The sequence below is a fragment of the Eptatretus burgeri genome, chromosome 2 (genome assembly GCF_056783735.1).
Source record: "Eptatretus burgeri isolate ZD-2024b chromosome 2, Ebu_testis_v1, whole genome shotgun sequence".
In the NCBI taxonomy this organism is placed as follows: domain Eukaryota; kingdom Metazoa; phylum Chordata; class Myxini; order Myxiniformes; family Myxinidae; genus Eptatretus; species Eptatretus burgeri.
In genome coordinates this window covers 76,766,182-76,788,584 of record NC_140962.1, presented here as the reverse complement: position 1 = coordinate 76,788,584, position 22,403 = coordinate 76,766,182, and the positions used below count along the sequence as shown (strand labels likewise).

Genomic DNA, 22,403 nt, shown 5'->3' with positions numbered 1-22,403 from the left:
CTCCCTTGGAGGCCTCCAGCCGAGACTCTTGGAGATTAATGAGCACGCAGGAAAACAGCTAAGCGATGTACCAGACCGGCACAAATACACGGACACGACCAAATCAAATCAACTAAATAATAATTTAATAACAGCTATTAAATATGTACAATGACAATAATTCAAATTATATTGATGAAATAAAAATGTGAAGTAACCTAAATCTAATTCTAATTGAGGTGCCTCCACACAGACTTGAATAGAGGCAAAGGGAAAATGAACCAAAGAAAAATCCCTCCTTTATTTTGGCACTTAGCTTGGTCCAGATGGTCTTTATGGAACATGGAATTGAGGTGCTGGTAGACGCGCCCAACAAAATGGCGCCAAGCCGTACGTCAGGCAGCGCGGAGATGGCACTTGACGTCATGGCTCACGAACCACGCAGTAGTTTATTCTCCAGAGTGAATATGCCGACGTTCCTCTCCCACACTCGGTCCATTCACAACAATGGTCCACACCATGAGACAATCTCCGAGTTGGACTGCCAATGGCCAGTGCCTTGCCCAGCACACCACAAATTCACCAGCACAAATACGAGAATCGTGCAGCCTTCGGCGTGCCGAGAACAAAACCAAGTTCCTCAATGTTCTCCAAGTCCCTCCACTGCGTGCATCCTTCCTCCTGGACTACTCACCTCTACGCCCTCTTCTTCTTTATGCATCTGACAACACACCTTGGGGGCGTGACTTTGCCTGTTGTCACCCTTTGAAGACGGCTTTCTGCCCACTTGTAGTTGATTTAGGGACGTGTTTCCCCAACTTTATTGGCGATTTTGAAATATAAAAATATAGGGAAAAGTCACAGAGGGGCTATTACATATTGGGGAAATTATCCCTAATCCCTATCTAATTAGCACGCCCCCCCCCCCCCGTGTACTTACACGTAACACTTAAGCTCACAATCTCCCTACTTAGTTACACCGAGATGTCTCCTACACGTGCAAAAGCCAAGCAACTATACACAATGCTGTCTTTTTATGAAATCCCTTCATCTACCCCACAAACAAAAGAATATGTAATCACAACATAGCAATTTTCCCTTTTGCTTTGAATTATGGGATTGATGGCAGAGGAGGGTGTTTGTTATGTGTGGTTGAGGACCTTGGGTGGTGAGGTGGTTTGGAGACAGATTTCAATCTTACAGCTGCCACATTGCGTTGGTGCTCACTGCTGTCATGTTCACAATCACTATGCACTCCTTATATGTGTTTCCTTCATTGTCCAAGTACCAAAGCGACAGTTTAAAGGATTTTGAGTCGATCGGTGTGACGGCTTTGTGAAGATCGGCCTCATCGATCGGGACAGTGGTCTGTTAACTTATGCACCGCCCAAATAGCAATGTGGAATTATCTCAAGCAGAGATTAACGGTCACACTCAGCACTACCCAGAGATGTCTGGAAATGCCCAGAAATGCTCGAACGCCTGGAGACATTCTTTTTTTTTAAACACTCAGAACTGCTGTTGAGCTCAATTCCAAGCTGTTTAAATTTAAATTCTGCTGTTAAGAGATTGTAGAACGTATTGCATTTTAGTTTCAAAACGTGAGTGGAAATGAAATAAAGTTACGAACACCACCCGGAGAAGTTTGGAAGTTAAACAAAATAAATAAAGTTACGAACACCGTCCTGAGGAGTTTGGAAGTTAAATAAATTAAATAAAGTTATGAACACCTGCCCGGAGAAGTCCGGAGATGTGGTATTTGGAACTTTGTTTAATTTATTTAATTCCCGGATGGTGTTCGTAACTTTAATTTATTTAATTACCACTCACGTTTTAAAAGAAACGTGATACGCTCTACAAACCCTTAACCTCAAAACTTGAACAGCGGAATTGAGCTTAACAGCAGTTCTGACTGCTAAAAAACAAAAGAAATCTCCAGGCATCTCCAGACGACTTTGGGCGGTGTTTAGTATGACCCGATTTTAAATCCGTGTAGTTTGAAATTTGTCCAAGGTCATTATTTACTTTTGACCCTGAGATGCAAGGCAGTCTTGGGGACCCGGCAAGGTTGTTGTATTGCCACTGTATAACTATGTTATAAAATAATTATTTTATTTGCATAAGCCCACTTGTATGTATGCTCCTCTAACTTACAACTAATTCAATGAGATAAATATGAAAAAAAAAATTCATTCAGGTTCGATGGAAAAGGTTAATTCATAATACAACCCTTCCTTTACAGCCACCGGGGTCTGGGAGACCCGGCAAGGTTGTTGTTGTGCTATATAATATTAATATTTATTTTTCTTTGCATGAGCCTGTTTGTATGCTCCTATACATACTAACTTACAAATAATTTACAATTCCATGGCATAAATATAAAAATATTTAATTCAGGTTCAAGGGAAATGCTTCCTACCATTACACTTCCTTTCCAGTCTTCAGGGTTTGCCTCACCTCATTAGCTCGACAATAGGTCCTAATATCTAATTCTAAACTTGGAGGGTGGGAGGGGGAAGTCAATCAAGCTGGATTATTGTTGACATTATTCCATCCCACTGCCATGTATAAATGTGTTTCTGCATTTAATTTCCTCCTGTGAGCTTTTCCTGTTCGAATCGACTTCTCACATTGACTTCTTTAGTGGTTTTAAGCATCTTCAAGATTGGATTACTGCTTCGATTCCTTTGGCAGAGGTAAGCTTATTCTTTTTATTCTCATGATTTTATGAGCTTCACGAGCTTTGCAAGTTGTGTGTCTTACTGTTCATATTATGGCTTTCCCAGACCCGACACCTGGAAAGGTATAAAGTTTTTGACAAAGTTGTGGAGACATCTTCCAAATAAAAGGATCAATGAATCACTTTTTGAGCAAATATTCATCTATGAGCATCGACTTTGACAAAAAAAAAAGAATAATAAAGAATAAAATAATAAAAGAAAACAATTTTTAAATGAATTTCCACTTACGTTTGCCCAGTTGCCCAGAGCCCAGGACTGGAAAGGTGTAAAGTTGACCCTGCATCGAATGGTGGGGGAGCTTCCCGTTGTGGTGCCTGCAGTCCAAAAACAAGTCGCCCGACTTACGACTTCTAACTACTTCAGCATTGTGTTGCTGTATTTTGTTCAACTATTCGGTCCCTGACAGCCAAACAGAGAAAGGTGTCAGAAACTGGTCAGAAAAAATGGCAACAGCATTTTTTTTTACAACCAATTAAAACATCCCAGAAGATAGCCCAACCAGTTGTCAAAAATTAACATTTGATGCCAACAGGAGTGCATTACCCCCCTCCACCCCCATGAGAAGGATCATAGATGATAAGAATGATTATATGAAACTATTAATCATGTGTGGGGGAGGAAGGGGAGCTGTCATAGCTGTTACCAATATATTGCTTGTTTGGTTCCATAGCCAAAACAAAAATACCAGATTTTTGTATCTTTTGTTAAAAGGAGAAGTGTGTGTGTGTGTGTGTGTGTGTGTGTGTGTGTGTGTGTGTGTGTGTGTGTGTGTGTGTGTGTGTGTGTGTGTGTGTGTGTGTTACACAAGGTGGAACGGAGCCTTCCCACGTCTAAAGGGTATTAAAAGGTCTGAAAGGTGTTAAGGTCTAAAAGGGTAGAAAGGAGTCTTAGGGATTCTAAAGGGTCTAATGGGGTATATGGGCATTATGGTTTTAAAAGGCTTAACAGGATATAAAGGGTCTTAGAGGTCTAAATGGTTCTAAAGGGCGCAATAGGTTCTGTCGGACCTAAGGGGTGGTAAGGGGATATGAATGGATCTTGGTGTTTTAGGGGTCTAATGGGGTCAACAGGGTCTTAATAGGGCCCGGACTTAATAGGGACCCGTAATTATTCCTTCATGTTTTCTGTTTCTTATAAAGAATGATTGTGATGATAAAACACTGGAGGCAACTTTATTTTGTGTCTCCCTCCAAGCCATTCAGGGTGATTCCATGGCATGCCGTTGCCATGGACGGTGACACCTTCCCTTGTAAAATAAACTACTGTGGGAACAATTTACATAATCACAATCGTGGTAATGACGTAATGATGTAAATGAACACAGGAGTGTTGGCCACACTCCATCCGGATCAAGTGTGGTAAACGAATCTGCATATTCTGCGGTAAATGTGTCGAAATTATTCTTTTACAATTTTTGTTATACGCTCAATCTGCACGATATCAAATGGTCATATAACATGTGCTAAAGTTTCAATTTCCTCCGATGAACAGTTTTCGATGTATTCTTTTAACAAAATGCAGACACGTACACGACCGATTGCTTAACCCCGCTTGAGCACGGGCTAATTAATACACCTCCTCCTGTTCTTTGTGGCCAAACAAACAAACAAGAAAGATGTCGTACATCGCACGATACTTGCGAAATCTCCAAAACAAATTTGACCTTTAAAATAATTGGTGGGTGAATTAAATGACCAAATCCGCAAATCCTCTTCAAATTTCAATTCAATTGGATGAAAATTGACAATTTTAGAAATACGTCCGATGTTGACTTTTTGATCATTAGACCTCAAAAATAATTGATGGTAGAAGTCAGTGACCTGATATGCAATTCCTGTTCAAATTTCAAGTCGATTGAATAAAAATTGAGGATTTTAGAAATTTCACCTCAGATGTTGACTTTTGGCCGATGTTGGTTGACCTTTGGCTTATGTTGACCTCAAAAAGTAATTTGTGGTTGAATTTAATGACCAAATATGCAAATCCTCTTCAAATTTCACGTCAATCAGATGAAAATTGAGGATTTTAGAAATCCGACCGAAGTTGTTGACCTTTGGTCTATGTTGACCGTTTGAACTCAAAATTAATATGCTTCTGGCATATGATGAACTCTAACATTTGGTGAAGATTCGTGAATGTCAGTTTAAAATTGTGACCTGCAGGTGATCGACATACAAACAGACAGAACAAGAAGGTGCCAGGTGGGTAGCCTGACAGGTATGATGAAAAATTGACGTCACTATCACCTTGACCTTTGACATAAATAGTCAAAAAACATTGACAGCCTCACTTTTGGCCTTCAAAATCCTCTAGTACAGTTTTACGAAGAGAGCTGAAAGTGTTCGCAACTTATCACACTCACAGAAAAACAGACGAACAAGAAAAAGATGTAATGCCGAGCCGATACTTGCAAAATCCACCCCCCCCCCCCCGCCACCCTCTCCAAAGTTTGTCACAGATACATCAAATTGTCCATTTATTTAAGATTAAAATTGACAATCTGAATCAAAGTTCAGGTCTCGCCGATTGGGAATCCTCCGTCGTGCAAAGTCCTTCCTCGGCCCACCTGAGCTCCTGACCACATACAAAGCTTTCGTCTGCAGCCTGATGGAGTACTGCTCTCCCATCTGGGCTGGTGCTCCTGCATCTCACCTTTCTCGGCTTCATGCTGTGGAAACCAAGGCATTTAGGATCATTGGTATCTCTGGTGATGAGGCCGAGTCTTTGGGCCTCTCACTCTCTCACCGCAGGCAGGTCAGTGGTTTTTCTGTCTTCTCCCGTCTGCTCTCCGATCTCGCACCCCTCTCCCCATCTGCGATATGTCTCCCCCCCCTATATTTCCGCAGGGCGCTCAAGGTCCGCCAGCAACCCCCTTCTGGTAAAACTACAAAAATCACAAATCACTGCTCACCTTCACTCTTTCATTCCTCTTTTTCCCCACCTTTGGAATAAACTCCCACACTCTCTTCAATCCAATTCTTCCCTCCAGGCCTATCTCCCCCCATCCAAAACCTCAATCTTTTCTACCTCTGTCAATCCACCCCAAACCCACACCTTCAAATTCCCTGCTTTCCTTCCTGAAAGTGCCTATAGTGTCCACCTTGAATACCGCAAGTTCCCCGCCCCATCCCTCTCCCTTCTACAGATTTCCGAATGTCTGTTCCCCACTGTTTTATCCTTCCCTCTCCCACCCCTCTTTTCTCATGCCCCCCCCCTCTTGCTGTGTGTTGTGTGTTAGCTCTCATATGAGCCTCGACAATGTGTCCCCCAAAAAAAGACAAAAAAAAGGTCAATCGGATGAAAATTGATTCTTTTTTCAGATTGAAATTGATGATTTTAGAAGTTTGACCTTGAGTTTACCTTCGACCTTTTGACCTCAAAAGTAGTTGGTTTCCCAATTCAGGGATGCAATATGCGAGTGTTGTTCAAATTTCAAGTCAATCAGATGAAAAATAACTATTTCAGAAATTTGACATCAAGATGACCTTTGACACTTGATCTCAAAATCAAAAGGCTTCTCAGTTGAGACAAACTCTACAACTTGGTAAAGTTTCACGATGATCGGTTTAGAATTGTGACCTGTCAGAGAGAGAGAGAGAGAGAGAGAGAGAGAGAGAGAGAGAGAGAGAGAGAGAGAGAGAGAGAGAGAGAGAGAGAGAGAGAGAGAGAGAGAGAGAGAGAGAGAGAGAGAGAGAGAGAGAGAGAGAGAGAGAGAGAGAGAGAGAGAGAGAGAGAGAGAGAGAGAGAGAGAGAGAGAGAGAGAGAGAGAGAGAGAGAGAGAGAGAGAGAGAGAGAGAGAGAGAGAGAGAGAGAGAGAGAGAGAGAGAGAGAGAGAGAGAGAGAGAGAGAGAGAGAGAGAGAGAGAGAGAGAGAGAGAGAGAGAGAGAGAGAGAGAGAGAGAGAGAGAGAGAGAGAGAGAGAGAGAGAGAGAGAGAGAGAGAGAGAGAGAGAGAGAGAGAGAGAGAGAGAGAGAGAGAGAGAAAGAATAACAAAATCGACTGACCAATATACTTGAAAAAAATCTTCGATTTTGCAAGTAACAACACAGACCGACATATGATGAAAATTTTTAATTTTTGTCATACTACACACGACCAACCAACGCACTTGAAATATCTTTGATTTTTCACAAGTAACAAACAAACAAACGGACCCAAATGCAATACCCTCTCCTCTGGCAAGGTTAATAACATCAGGAACAATAAGGATAATAGCGTTACAATAAGATTTAAATTATTTACATTTAATAATAATGAGGATAATAATAAGACCCTTCCTGGCCGCTCCCGTAGGAAGCAAATGTTTAAAGTAATTAGAAGTATGACAGGTCACTGAGTTTTAATTATGGGCCGGTGAAGGCAAATGGAATGAGGATAATTACAGGATCAATGCAACACCAAAGGTACAAGTTTCATTCACACTTAATGTAAACTCAAAAACTCTCCATTAGTCTATAGTTTAGCAACCAAGTACGGTCATTTGAAAGCTTTTAAAGTCGGATAGAGGCGAATAAAACACAGCTGCGATTTAACACGAATAATTTAACTCGATCTAATTTCCACAATCCAATTGAACTCATTGCAAGTACATGTATGTCGTTTACGCTCTCGCGGCCACATGGAATCTTTGCGGATACCATGGACATTCCATTCAGGTTTTACGAACAAAGTGTTCTTCAAACAATCTATTTCTGTGACTCGGTCTCTCGATATCGATGAAGAAATGACTATCAATTATCGGGGATATACATGGTGTTCCAAAAAGACCCGGACAAATTTGATTGTTAATATAGATGGAACCACAAATGATACGACGATACCCTTTGGTTTATGTGATATACTAAAACTCATAAAGTTTTGTGCACACCACAACGCACTTCAATGTGGGCTCCGTTTGTTGCGAGCAGGACATCAAGGTGGTCCATGAGTTCTTGCCATGTTCAGCTCAGCATGTTTGCACTTTTCTTTGTGGACGATACAGTGACCTCAACAATTTACATGAACATGTTGGAAGGATTGGCCTTCGCACAGATTGAAGACCTGCAACCCGATATCATTTTTCAACAGGATGGTGCTCTCCCTCATTGGGCCTTCGTCGTTTGAGCTGTCCTGAATGAAAAATTTCCAGGTCGCTGGATTGGCCAAGATGGACCAACCGCCTGGCCCCCACGATCACCAGACATAACCCCCCTTGATTTTTCTTTTCTGTGTGGGTTTGTCAAAGATGTTGTCGACAACACCAAGGTGGCAAACCTGCAGGATCTCCATTATGGGATCACAGCTGCGTGTGCACTGGTGGACGTAAACATGCTGAGTCAAACATGGCAAGAACTCGTGTACTGTCTTGATGTCCTGTGCGCGACAAACGGAGCTCACATTGAAGTGTATTGATGAAGTGCACAAAATGATACGAGTTCCTGTATCATATAAACCAAAGTGTATCGTTGTATCATTTATGGTTCTAAATATATTAACGACCAAAGTTGTCAGGGTCTTTTTGGAACAACCGTACAGTGAAGCCTTCACGCAGGAAAGTGACTCTGCCACAATGTGCTTGTTTGTGGGGTTAAAATATTCTTAAAGTGGCCGACATAGCAGTGAATAATGCAAAACAAAGTATCGTCTTTCAATAATCCCTTCATTGGTCGAAGTAGGGGAGGGCAAGATGTCACTCCCACCTTTTCACACCATCACATCCTCAGTCTTGCTTACATATTGTTGCGGAAATTGCTCCTTGGGGTTAATAATGTGTAAAATAGAGTAGTTATTTCCTTAAAGTGAATGTCTAGAGCAAGCGTAAAGTAATCAATCGTGTTATTTGCATATCGTGTGGGCAGGCATGCTAAGCATAAAATGGGGTTAAACAATTTGTTCATGTCTGGCCTTCCCTCTGTCCATCTTATCAGTTTATCATCGAGGAACAACTTATATAAATCGAATGTTACATTTTGAACATGAACCTCAAAATGAATAGGAAGACAAGTTTCTTGTTTTACCTTACTTTGGCATTGAATTTGTCCTGATCACACATGTGCAGAGAGGAGTGAGATAATACATTTACTCTGTCTGCCTGCCTGGCAGTCAAACTAAATTGAAAATCATTCCAAACAGTAAACTTACTGTATTTACGGATGTTATAAAGGACCCAAACAACAGGCATGAATAACTAATGTAACGTGTTAGATCGGGTGATGTAATGTAATAATAGATGCTGTGTTAAGCTGCGGTAAAACCCAGAATGAATTTGTTTCTATGACTTCTACAAACTTTATTTGATATAAATTGAATTATCTACTTGAACACTGTAGACCATAAATCACCTTTGAAGTACTTCCAAGAGCCCCCAGTTTTGCAGTACTTGGACATGTTCTACAGGGTGGTGTATAAGAATGGTTGGTGTATAAGACTGCTTCAATATGGTACCACTAAACTTTTGGATTTTTTTTTTTTAACGATCTTTAAAATCATTATTGGATTAACATTGAAGCATACACCTGAACACTGTGCAGAGTATCGTGTTCTATGAACTCTCTAATTAGATATTTGTTACTTACATGTCAAAAGCCTGGTGTTGGCTTTCCGGTCAAGGTGGTTGGCTTAAGATCTTAGCATATTGAGCTTGGGCACCTGCTTCCTGTTGAACACCAGGTGGGGTTGACTCAGCCTGTCACCCTTCTGAGGTCGGTGGAATGAGTACCAGTGTACTGATGAGAGGGCACTGCATCAGCGGCACAGCCGCACCCCCAGGAAACAATGCAACCAGCAGCCACAGACTGCACACAATAGCAAGCTGACTTACATGTCTGGACAGACGTCTCACGGCGTTGATTTTTGACGTAGGGCGCTCCTTCCTTTCCCAATGTCTGTCTAAAATTATCAACCCTTTTGACCCCATTTTTAGTGTTTTTCCCAATGTAATGTATGTTTTATGTTCTTTTGAAGCACTAGCTAAGCCTTACGTCGCGAGTTTTGGCGGGAGAATGGCATAGGTGCCGTCAGTCACAGCCCATCACCTCGGAATATTGGAGTGAAGAGTTACTGAGGGGTCACACCACCGACCAACCCCAGATTGGGCCCCGACAAATAGCGAAGGAGAAGGGAGGGCAAAGCACGTCAGCGCTACAAGTGGGGGCTCGAGACTTTAAAAGTGTGCAGCAGGGGCGATAGGAGGAGTTGTCCGAGCCCAAACCATGGAAGGCTGCGCCGTGATTACTAGGCTGTCCTAATGCACAATGCCCCACCAAGCCAGCCACGCCTCTCCTCCTGCTGCTTTCATTTCTCCATCATGCCTGGGCTGCATGCTGACTGGGCCTGAAAGGGGACGCGATGGGTCTGCCTCCCTGCACTGTGCCAACCATGCCTTGTCGGTACATCCTGGGTATTTCCTGTCTTTTCTGCCTCTTATCTGTGTCTATCTCATGTGGTATGTCTGTGGGCCCCAGCCTAGGTAATTAAGTTTCCCAATTGTTTATTTGGTCCATGGACGCGAATATCGGTAGGGGTGAGGGGCTTTTAGTTTGATTGCATTTATTTATTAAGGACTGTTTTTTGATTGCCTTCCTTCTGTTCACTTTTCCATGAGTATTATTCTCATTAGCAAATGCTAGCAAATACCACGAGTCATTTCGCTGACAGGAATAGTAAGAGGGGGGAGAGAGAGAGTGTGAGAGTGTGTGAAGGAGTGAGAGAGTGTGTAAGAGTGTGAGAGAGTGAGAAGGTGTGTGTGTGAGAGAGTGTGAGAGTGAGAGAGTGATTGGGGGGGGGGTAGTGGGGAGTGAGTATGTAGAGGGGGAAAAAACAGAGGAGAGAGGGGGAGCAAGTCTGGGAGGGAGAGTGAAGAGGGGTGTGGGAAGGCAAGGCAGCGTGAGGTGAGAGGAAGGGAAGGCAGACGTGCAGTGGAGCTTTAATTCAGTTTCATACTGTCTCATCAAAATGATTCTAAATACCGCCCGGAGACGAACACCACATGGGCATATCCAGAGATAAACATTGTCCGGAGACAAACACCACCCGGACACGTCCGGAGACAAACACCACCCGGACACGTCCGGAGACAAACACCACCCGGACACGTCCGGAGACAAACACCACCCGGACACGTCCGGAGACAAACACCACCCGGACACGTCCAGAGACAAACACCACCCGGACACGTCCGGAGACAAACACCACCCGGACACGTCCGGAGACAAACACCACCCGGACGCGTCCAGAGACAAACACCACCCGGGCACGTCCAGAGACAAACACCACCAGGACACGTCCAGAGACAAACACCACCCAGATACGTCCGGAGACAAATACCACCCGGACACAACCGGAGACAAATGCCACCCAAACGCGTCCAGAGACAAACACTGCCCAGACATAACCACCGTCGAGAGAGACAGACAGAGACAGAGAAAGGTGTGGGAGGAGGGTGCTGCACTGCATTGGGAGGGGGTAGAGCAGTTGGGACAAAGAGAGAGAGGGTGGGGGTAGGGGAGTTAACAGAGAGAATATGTTATGCTTTATGAACAACACACACACACACACACACACACACACACACACACACACACACACACACACACACACACACACACACACACACACACACACACACACACACACACAGACACAGACACAGACACACACTAGTATAGATACTTGGTGTCAGGGTGAATTTGGGCTGTTGTGTTTGTCTTTGGTGATTAAGGAAAGACCTGTGAAAGGGAAAAATTGGCTGCATCATATAACGCCGCATATCCAGACTGTGCAGTGTGCCTCTCAGCACCCCTCGGCCGGACTTGGGAATGAGGAGTACGGCACCAACAGGTGTAATGCTTGGCTGGTTCCAATACCAATAGCTGGTCCCACGGGTACGGTATCGGAAGTGGAAAGGCCGTAGTCTGGTCAGGGACCGTTACAGTCACATTGAGGAAACTCACTAGATTCAAATCAGGCCACTGGATGAACCGTGAAACCATTACAATATGTTCAATATATTGAACATCTGTCATAAACAGCTTTCTGGAAAATGGTGTACAGTGGTCAATTTGAATGCAAAATGTTTAGTCTACTGAACAAAACGACCGAGGCTTAAATAATAAACCTCTGGCTATACAAAAACTGCACAAGACTGATCCTGCCAATCGCCATACAGTGAATTAGCATTTATGAGGCAAAAATTTAACCTGAACAAAGCTGTTAGAAAAAAAGTTTGACATTGAAGGACAAAGTGGTTAAAACCACAGAGGTCCGTCCATTAATGATAGAATTACCTATTTGTATCAGGCTCATGGAGTAGCATGGATATATAACACACGTAGGACAAGGTCATTAGAAGACATCAGTTTACTGGAACACTAATCACAAGTCATTAGGAGACAATGAACGAATTGACACAGTATATGGGATTTGGACCTCTTTACCACAACATCATGACCTGAATTCCGAAGACAGTTCAAAACAGGTCAACCCAGACTTTGGGATACGAAACTTTGTCAAAGCGAGTGTCATTCTGCATTGGCTGACAAATCCAACGATAAGGAACGTTTGCTCTGATGAAGTCGAACGGCCAAAAGGTCAGTATTTTCTTTTTACTCCCCATGGCAATTATCACGATTATGTCAACTTTCATTTGATAAAAACCATTCAAAAAGCTTTCTTTGATAAAAAATTGTAATAAAAAAAATTCAATATTTATGTTCTCTGTCTATTCCATAATGCCTGTTTTTATTCCATAATTTTTTTTCTTCTTATAGATAACAAACAGGGTGTTTCAAAAGTCCAGAATGATGGGGATATTGATTTTACATATTTATTATGATAATTTCCCAAATTGTGAGAAACTTTCATGCATACACATATCAATTTTTGTATGTACTGTAGGTTACTTTGAATGTTTCTTGACATTGACAAATCGATTTTAGCACATTCGTTTCTGATTTCATTATCTACATCTTCATGGTGTCATGGTGTAAACCACTGTATTTCATTTGTCCCCCCCCCCCTGAAAAAAAGTCGTGGCGTGAAATCTGGACTATATGCATGGGGCCATTAAATCCGTCTATGACGTCCTCAAAAGCAACGTGTCCAAAAAAACAAATAAAATAAATTAAAAATATTTCCTGTGATTCTAGGCTTTTGAAACACTCTGTAGAGAGAACCAACCGTTGAGTACATCACAAAAGACTACAAATCAAAGCAGCTGCCTTTTAATGCAAAAAAACGGAAATGTAAACTCAATAAACAACGTAAACTGAGGTTAAGGATGCAACAAAGGGCTTAAGAACTCAAATAGTCCTCACTGGGTCTGAGTTTCCTTATTAATGACTCCTTGAAGTGGTTTCTGTTGAAGTATCAAAGGGCAAGTGGCTGTTGTTCAAAGCACGTCACTTGATATTACATTGACAAGTGGTGGACAGCTTGTCAATGCAACATTTAGTGACTTGCTTTGAACATTTATAATGTGCATTTTAGTCGAATGTTCCACACATCACATTGAGATAGTGGGGGTTTTGTTTTGGATCACATTGTTCACATCGATCATATTGGCAAGTGTTGCCGAGCTACATCTTAAAACCAAGTCCCCGAATACGGTGAAGCAACGCAGAGCAAGATCCCCAAGGGCCGCAAGGGGGCAGTCGAAGTCTGAGGGAATCGGTGCCAGTGGAGAAACATCGATCATCAATCAATATGAGCGAAGTCCCACACACCAGACCGATGAGGGAAACGTCAAAATTTATATTAACGGCTTTCAGTGTGAAGCAATGTGAATGAGAGCTCAAAGTTGCCATAAGATATTTTGTAACACTAAATTGTAAATTTGTTACTCCAAATTAATAAACTATATACAGGATGTATGCAATATATATATATATATATATATATATATATATATATATATATATATATATATATATATATATATATATATATATATATATATATATATATATATATACACATTGTGTGTGTGTGAATAGCACACTAAGCAGTAAAATAATAAATTATTTATTAAACCTGACGTTTTGAGGACAAGCTCTAGTTCTAGTTCTCATCCTCAGAGGTGTTGAGAGTGGTTTGGCGGTTTGGCACCGTAAAGTTCCGTTGGGGATGGTTTGCATCGTGGACTGGTCCAAGTTCTCACCAATTTCAAGGCCCCCTGTATTCAAATTATTCTGCCGTTTTTTTCATAAACAACGTTTTAATTGATTGTGTAGTGCTTTATATGTGGGATGCAAGTTGATGGAGTTTTCACAGGAGTACCAGGCATCAATAATCTCGCGGTTCAACCTCAATGACCCTGTGTCAAGGATAGCAGTCTGATCCCGAGAGAGAGAGAGAGAGAGAGAGAGAGAGAGAGAGAGAGAGAGAGAGAGAGAGAGAGAGAGAGAGAGAGAGAGAGAGAGAGAGAGAGAGAGAGAGAGAGAGAGAGAGAGAGAGAGAGAGAGAGAGAGAGAGAGAGATATAGATATAGATATAGATATAGATATAGATATAGATATAGATATAGATATAGATATAGATATATAGATAGTGTGTGTGTGTCAGTCAGTCAGTCACAACCAATGACAGCCTGTCTTGTCACCTCACAGCATGGTGTTCGGTTAGCCGTGTGGTTAAGCATTTGAATGTTTTTCCAGCATACTTGGCTTCACAATCTTCACATGATATGTTATAGATGACGTTCTTTCTGTCAAATTTGTTCACGTGGTCATTCGGCTTTGACAGCTGTGCTCGTAAGGATGCTTGTGGTTTGTGGGTGATGTTATCATTGTACTGATGTAGTATGCGGCTTGTGGTTTCAGAAGCATGTTGTATGTATGGAAGTGTGTTAGTGTGTGTTAGTGTGGCTGAACTGTTGCTGCTGTGGTTGGATTTCTGGAAACAAGATTTTATTGATGAATTTGGGTAGTGGTTTTTGCCGCAGTCGTTGAGTGGCATGCAGTATCTCCATTCAGCGTTGTTCATGGTCACTGCAGTGTGTTTTCACGTGGTCAACTAAGCTGCGAACACAACTTAATTTGTGACAGGTGGGATGGCCACTTCGGTCGTCCAATACTTTGTCCATGTGAGTGGGTGTATGGTACAGCTGTGAGTGTAACTTGTCGTTTTGTCCGAGAAAAGTTATACATCCAAGAATAGTAAAGACCCAGCTTATTCTACTCAACACGTGAACTGTACTGCTGGCCATGCTGAATTGATCTTTAGAAGGAAAACGGTCAACATTTGCCTTCTTTATGATCACGAATGTATCAACAACATATCGCAGCCGCAACCTTGGAGAAGGCTTACCATGTAGTATAAGTTCTTCAAAGCATTGCATCGCCAGTTCGGCAGTGAGCCCGAAGATGGGTGAGCCCATCGGGGTTCCTTCATGTTAATGGTAGATAGTGCTGTCAAATACCAAGTACGTTGATTTGAGACAAAGTTGAATAAGTGACGTGCGATTATCAGAGCTGAGGCAGCGGTTGCTGGCTAGCTCTTAGTCGTTGGTGATGTACTGTTCTAAGTTCTGAATTGCCAATTTGATGGGTATGGTTGTGAATAATGAAATAATGTCGAATGATACCATAGTTTCATCACTCTCAAGGTGGACATTTCTGATTTGGTTGATGGTCTTTGGCGTTCTTTACATTGTGTGCTGAATAGATTAAGTTTTTGAGTCCTCAGAAAAGATTGTAAGTGGGTGTGCTCCTCAGAGGGTCACGACAGGTCATCGTGGGACATCGATTTTTGTCGATCTTTGGTAACCTGTAGAAGCGTGGAATCACAGAGACTGTTGGTCTTGTCATGCCTCATTCTTGTTTTGTGAGCGGGTTTACATCTTGCATAGCATGATTACCATATCAGATTCTCATATGAGATGTATGAGAAAACATCTCATAGTTTCTGTAAGGTGGCAGTCAGTTGCTTGTCAATGGTCTTCATATGGTCACAAGGCTTTGTTTGGTAGGTGGTGTTGTCATCCAATAAAGCTTTAGCTTTGTGGTTGAAATATGCATGGTTCATCACGAACGTGGCACAGACTTTGTCGGCGTGGAATATGATGATGGATTTGTCATGGCGAAACTTTGTAGCGCTTTCGACACGTCTATTGTCATGTACAGCTTGTGTTTCGGATAGGCATGTATTGTGGTGAGTTGTGTACGTTGTTGTTCTTCGTCTCATTGACTGGTGGGTAGATTGTACATTATAGGTTTGAGAGCAGTGATGAAGTCAACCACAACAGCATCACTTGTATTGAAGTTGAGGCCACATTTGAGTAAATGGACTTCTGTTGTGGTTAGATATCGATTGGATAGATTGTGAAGGCAGCGTTTTTCTGTTGTTGATGTTATGTGCAAGCGATTTAACATGTTCTTATCTGATCATGGCATTGCTGACACATCTTTTGGCTTGCTTTCTTGATTTGCTTGATGACGTCATTATCAAAGATCATCAGGAAGTTTCAGGACTGGGAGTGTTGATGCAGCACAGTTGCTCATTGCAGCCTGCAACATGTGTCATGGCCAATATTGGTGATAGCTGTAATCACAATCCTTCAGATCAATCAGTGTTCTCAGCTTCTCCTGAAAGACCTTTTCTTCAATGTACCCCCAGAGGAAAAATAAAATCTATAAAGGGGACAGATCTGGTGACTATGCATTCACATGTGTGCTCAGAGAAATGGAATGGAAGACATTTTGAAAATCTGGATTGAGGGAAATAAATGTGAAAGATTTCGATTACTTGCTTTTTGTCCCACTTGTATCAGAGTTCTTTTAATTGTATTTGAATTTTGATATCGGGTCCATTATTTTGGCCCACCCTGTACATACAATACACACATACAATATATATAGGAATATATATATATATATACTGTATATACAGTACACACAATACACACACACACACACACACACACACACACACACACACACACACACACACACACACGTGACTAAAACTTCAAAATTGATCACTTGACGCTTTGCATCACAAAATCTTTACAGTGCAATCCAACAAGACCAAAATATGATTACAGCATATCCCAATTTTTTTTTTTCAAGTGCATAGTGTGATCAAGAAGAAAGTATCACTTTGTGAAAATATAAACACCAAAGGTGGGCCGAGAATGGCACTCTACCATCCCTCCCCCCCCCACCACCCCTGCCACCACCCAATGCTCCCCACCCAGTGCCGATGCTTTTACAGGGGCTAGGAGTGCCGATACTCATACAGGGAGGAACCTGATTTCTCTAGTTCCACTCGAGATATGTTCCAAAAAAACTGAATGTACAACGAAAAAACGTAAATAGAAAACGAAATTTTTCCAGAGGCATAATATAAATTAAAGATGCATTTCTGGGCTGAATTTTCTGGCCATAACCGAACTCTAACTTAAGAGAGTAAATGCTTAAATAAAGTTCCCGTAAATAAATATGAGACGTAATAATGAAACAAATCACTAAAGAACATAAATAAATATTTAAATGAATAAATTATGGACGGTTTTAAGTAAGGTCAGGTCAGGTTTGGTATGGAAGCATGTGCCGGAGCAGCGCGTCGCTGCGTCCACTTTCCGCCAGTACTCCAGGGGCCTCCGTCTGGCTATCCCCCAGGCAGATGCCTGGCCCATCCGCATCTTCTTGAGATGCTCATCAACCTGCTGCAACCACGAGGCACGTGGTCGGCCCATTGACCTCCTCCACTCACGAGACTCCCTCACTTAGAGAATCTGATGAGCAGGATCAGCATCAGGAAAACGAGCCACACGGCCATACAGCTGACGCTCGCTGATTATGCAGGTAACAAATCTGACTATCCCACTTCTTTTTCGCCAACCCCTTCTTCCTTATATTTTCCTGTACTTCCTCGTTCCACCACCAAGTCTCCTTATCTTCCTTCCTCTGTCCAGACGTCACACCAAGTACCTTCCGAGCTATCTCCCTCACCACTTCTGCTGTAGTTGCCCAATCATCCCACCCATCTTTACCACCATCCAACACCTGTCTCGCCTCCTCCCTAAATTCCACGCAACATTCTTCCTCCTTCAGCTTCCACGATCTGGTCCTTGGTTCAGCCCTCACTCGCTTCCTCAACCTCACCTCCAAAATCATCCTACAGACCACCAAACGATGTTGTCGAGCTCCACTCTCCCCTGTCACCACCTTACAGTCTCTAATCTCTTTCAGGTTGCATCTCCTGCTGAAGATGTAATCCACCTGTGTGCACTTTCCTCCACTCTTGTACGTCACCCTGTGTTCCTCCTTCTTCTTGAAATACGTATTTACCACTGCCATTTCCATTATTTTTGCAAAATCTACCACCATTTGCCCTTCCACATTCCTCTCATTGAGACCGTACCTACCCATCACCTCCTCATCCTCTTTATTCCCTTCCCCAACATGTCCATTGAAATCTGCTCCAATCACCACTCTTCATCCTTGGATACACTCTCCACCACTTCATCGAACTCACTCCAGAAATCTTCTTTATACTCCATCTCACACCCATATGCCGGGCATATGCACTGATGACATTCATCATCACCCCTTCAATTTCCAACTTCACACTCATCACTCGGTCCAACACTCTCCTTACCTCCAATACCCTCTTGACATGATCTTCCTTCAGGATTACCCCGACACCATTTCTCCTCCCTTCCACACCATGGTAGAACAGTTTGAAACCACCTCCAATGCTCCAAGCCTTGCTCCCCATCCACTTGGTCCCTTGTACACACAGTATGTCCACCTTTCTTCTCTCCATCATATCAAACAACTCTCGCCCTTTGCCAGTCATCGTCCCAACATTCAGAGTTCCAACTCTCACCTGCACACTTCTACCCTTCCCCCTCTCCCACTGCCTCCAGACTCGCCTTCCCCATCTCCATCTCCTTCTCCTCCTTCGCCCAGCAGGAGCACAATTTCCACTGGTACCCTGCTGACCACCGATTCCGGTGGCGGTCATTGGTAACCCGGGCCTCGACCGATCCGGTATGGAAATTCGTTTTGTTGTCCGCATAATGATTTGGCATAGGGTTTTACGCCGGATGCCCTTACTGACGTAACCCTGGTCACCTCTTACGACACACAGGGATATGGTACACCTATTCTAACCGGGGCATACACCGGGCACAGTACACTGGTACTCATTTCGCCAACCTCGGAAGGATGACAGGCTGAGTCAACCCCCTGGTGTTATACGACTTGGTATATATATATATGTATATATATGTATATATATATATATATATATATATATATATATATATATATATATATATATATACATATATATATATATATATATATATATATATATACACACACACACACACACACACACACACACACACACACACACACACACACACACACACACACACACACACATATATATATATATATATATATATATATATATATATATGTATATATATATATATATATATATATATATATATATATATATATACACACACACATATATATATATATTCTTCTTCTTCTTCTTCTTTCGGCTGCTCCCGTTAAGGGTCGCCACAGCGGATCATCCGCATGATCCGCATATTGATTTGGCACATGTTTTACGCCGGATGCCCTTCCTGACGCAACCCTGATCGCCTCTTACGAAACACAGGGATATGGTACACCTATTTTAACTTGGGTATACACCGGCCCAGTACACTGGTACTCACTTCGCCGACCTCGGAAGGATGACAGGCTGAGTCAACCCCCTGGTGTATTAATTCAGTGGCCCAACGGGGCTTGAACTCAGGATCTTTTGGGTCCCAAGCCGCTGCCCTAACCACTGCGCCAACACCAGGATATATATATATATATATATATATATATATATATATATATATATATATATATATATATATATATATATATATATATATATATATATATATATATATATTTTGTTACGGCTGTGGAAATTCGCATTACACCATAAAGGGCCCGTTGGTGAGATATCTTGATAGGTGCATGTGTAGTTAGCCCTAACCCGTTGTATAGAGAGAATTTATGTGATTCATCTGGGCTGCGACTATTTGAGTCAGTCGTTTTTCTTTTTCTATCTTTTATTTCAAACACACAGCATTTCAACAACCATTCCATCCCCATCACAGCGCCAACCACACTGCAACCACGCCACCTCCACCATCTGCGCTACCACATCTTCACCACTCGCCATTCAACAGGCTCCGTGCAGTTACGATCTCCACGGAGGGACAAACAAAAACCAACAAGGATGCTCGGTGGGCTTTTCCCGCCTGTTTTTCCCGTATGACTTCCCCGCGCTTTGGAGTGGCGGAAGAGCGATGCAGGTCAAAGGTCAGAGGTCATGTGAAGGTGGGGCCTCTTTTTGGGGGAATAATTCCCTAGCTCCGATCCAAAAAACTGACCCCCTCGGCCCCCGGACCGAGCGGGGTGGAGGGAAAGCGTGAGGGCACGCCCCCTTCGAGAAGCTCGAAGGGAGGCGGGGCAGAAAACAGGGCGGGGCGGAAGGGCAGAGTCCCGCGTGACAAAAGATGGACACGGGCGGGCGCAAAACAGCTCCCTGGAAAGCTCCCTGAAAAGCTCCCTGAGAGGCTCCCAAAAAGAAGGTTTCCTAAAAGGCTCCCTATCGCACTTCTTCATCCTCTTCATCTTGGCTGGTGGTTCAGTTGGTTGGTCATCAGGAAGGGGTCCTGCGCCCGCGCCTTGGCGAGCGGGCATGTCACAAAGGCATGGACGGGAGACGCGGCAGCGCCCGTTGCGAGGTGGACCTGTGCGACCGGACGGGGAGTGCCGGAGAGGGTTCACCGGCTGCGAGAGAGGTCGAGGCCAGGCGCGACCACGCTGACGGTCGTGGGAGAGGGACTCACCAGAGACAAAAGGGAAGTCGCGACTTCTTTCTTTCTTTTCTTTGGGGTTTTGGTGTGAATGTCCGTGGGTGGCACCAGTCTGGCTAAAGTAGAACTGTATAAGTGTTGCCATGTGTACGCGTATTCAGTTGTAGCTCCGCATCGTTGCTTTTATTGTTCTGGTTACTATATGTGCATGTTGATTGTGTATTGCTGTAAATACGTGCCTTGCGTGCTTGTCTGTGTGTGCGTGTTAATAAAATGCTTGCTTGTTGAACTGTGCCCGTTTCGCTTTGTCTTTTCTCTATTGACCCTCCATCTTGCATCACGGAAAGGGGTTCGTCATGGGTGCAACATCCCAGTAATTAATCGGAACCGTCAAGGCCGACGATAACACCGCTCGGTTATCACTGTAGCACGGAACGGACCGCTGAAGCGGTTCGTTTCCGGAGTCGGCCTGTGGCGTGGTACGATCGCCCGGTCGACCATCCGCGCAGGTAATTAGGTAGATGGAATTTGGCGAGCAACCCTATCCTGCACGGGTGGGCAATTGGCACGGTCGTGGTGGGGTTAAACCCCCACCCGTGACTAGCTCCCGGCGTTGTTCCGAGAGGGTCACGACTAAATTGTCCGTCCGGTGGGCAACGCGGTCGCGATTCGAGTGACGTGGCCGTACGCACGCCGGCGGGCGCAACTTCACAACAATATATATATATATATATATATATATATATATATATATATATATATATATATATATATATATATATCTTCTTCTTTCGGCTGCTCCCGTGTTAGGGGTCGCCACAGCGGATCATCCGTATGATCCGCATAGTGATTTGGCACATGTTTTACGCCGGATGCCCTTCCTGATGCAACCCTGGTCGCCTCTTACGACACAGGGATATGGTACACCTATTTTAACCGGGGTATACACCGGCCCAGTACACTGGTACTCATTTCGCCGACCTCAGAAGGATGACAGGCTGAGTCAACCCCCTGGTGTATTAATTCAGTGGCTCAACGGGGCTTGAACTCGGGACCTTTTGGATCCCAAGCCGCTGCCCGAACCACTGCGGCAACACCAGGCTCATATATACATATATATATATATATATATATATATATATATATATATATATATATATATATATATTGTTACGAATTTTGGTCCGCCCGGCGTGCGATCGGCCATGTAACTCGAATCGCGACCGCGTCGCCCACCGGAACCGACAATTCAGTCGTGACCCTACTTGGAGCTACCGCCAGGAGCTAGTCACGGGTGGGTCTTTCGACGCCACCACAATCGTGCCAATCGGCCACCCGCGCAGGATGGGGTTGTTCGCCAAACTCGACCTACCTAAGTACCTGCGCAGGTAGTTAACCAGGTGATCGTACCTCGCCGCTTGCCGGCCTAGGACACGAACCGCTGAAGTGGTCCGTTCCGTGCTTCAGTTATAACTGAGCAGTGCTCTCGCCGGCCCCGACGGACGTGATTATTTACTGGGTGCTTACACCTCTCTACCAATTCCTTCCGTGAAGCAAGATGGAACTTTCAAACAAAGGAAAGGACGCAACGAAACGGGGAACAGTTCGACAAGCACCTTTATTGCACACTCAGACAAGCACGTATTTTCAGCCATGCAGTAATTCATGCACGTATAACAGTCAAAGCAATGAAGCAAGAATTACAACCGAATAAAGTCTTTATTCGCACGCACACTTCGACAATTCTACTTATAAGATGGCGCCACACATGCACTTACACAAAAGCAAAGGAAAATGCCACCCTCAAAGGCAAGGGTGGCAGACAGGTTCATGGACCAAATGTGCGTGGAACCTGGATGAGCGGCC

The 22,403-nt window shown here is 43.4% G+C and overlaps 1 long non-coding RNA gene across 1 annotated transcript in view; it reads right to left on the bottom strand.

The window, feature by feature from the left end:
• Positions 1-22,403, bottom strand: part of LOC147032378 (uncharacterized) — an 86,577-nt gene that overhangs the window by 57,540 nt on the left and 6,634 nt on the right. The window contains exon 2 of the long non-coding RNA XR_015055144.1: positions 2,949-3,034. This is a non-coding gene — a long non-coding RNA (uncharacterized LOC147032378). The remainder of the gene's footprint in view (positions 1-2,948; positions 3,035-22,403) is intronic.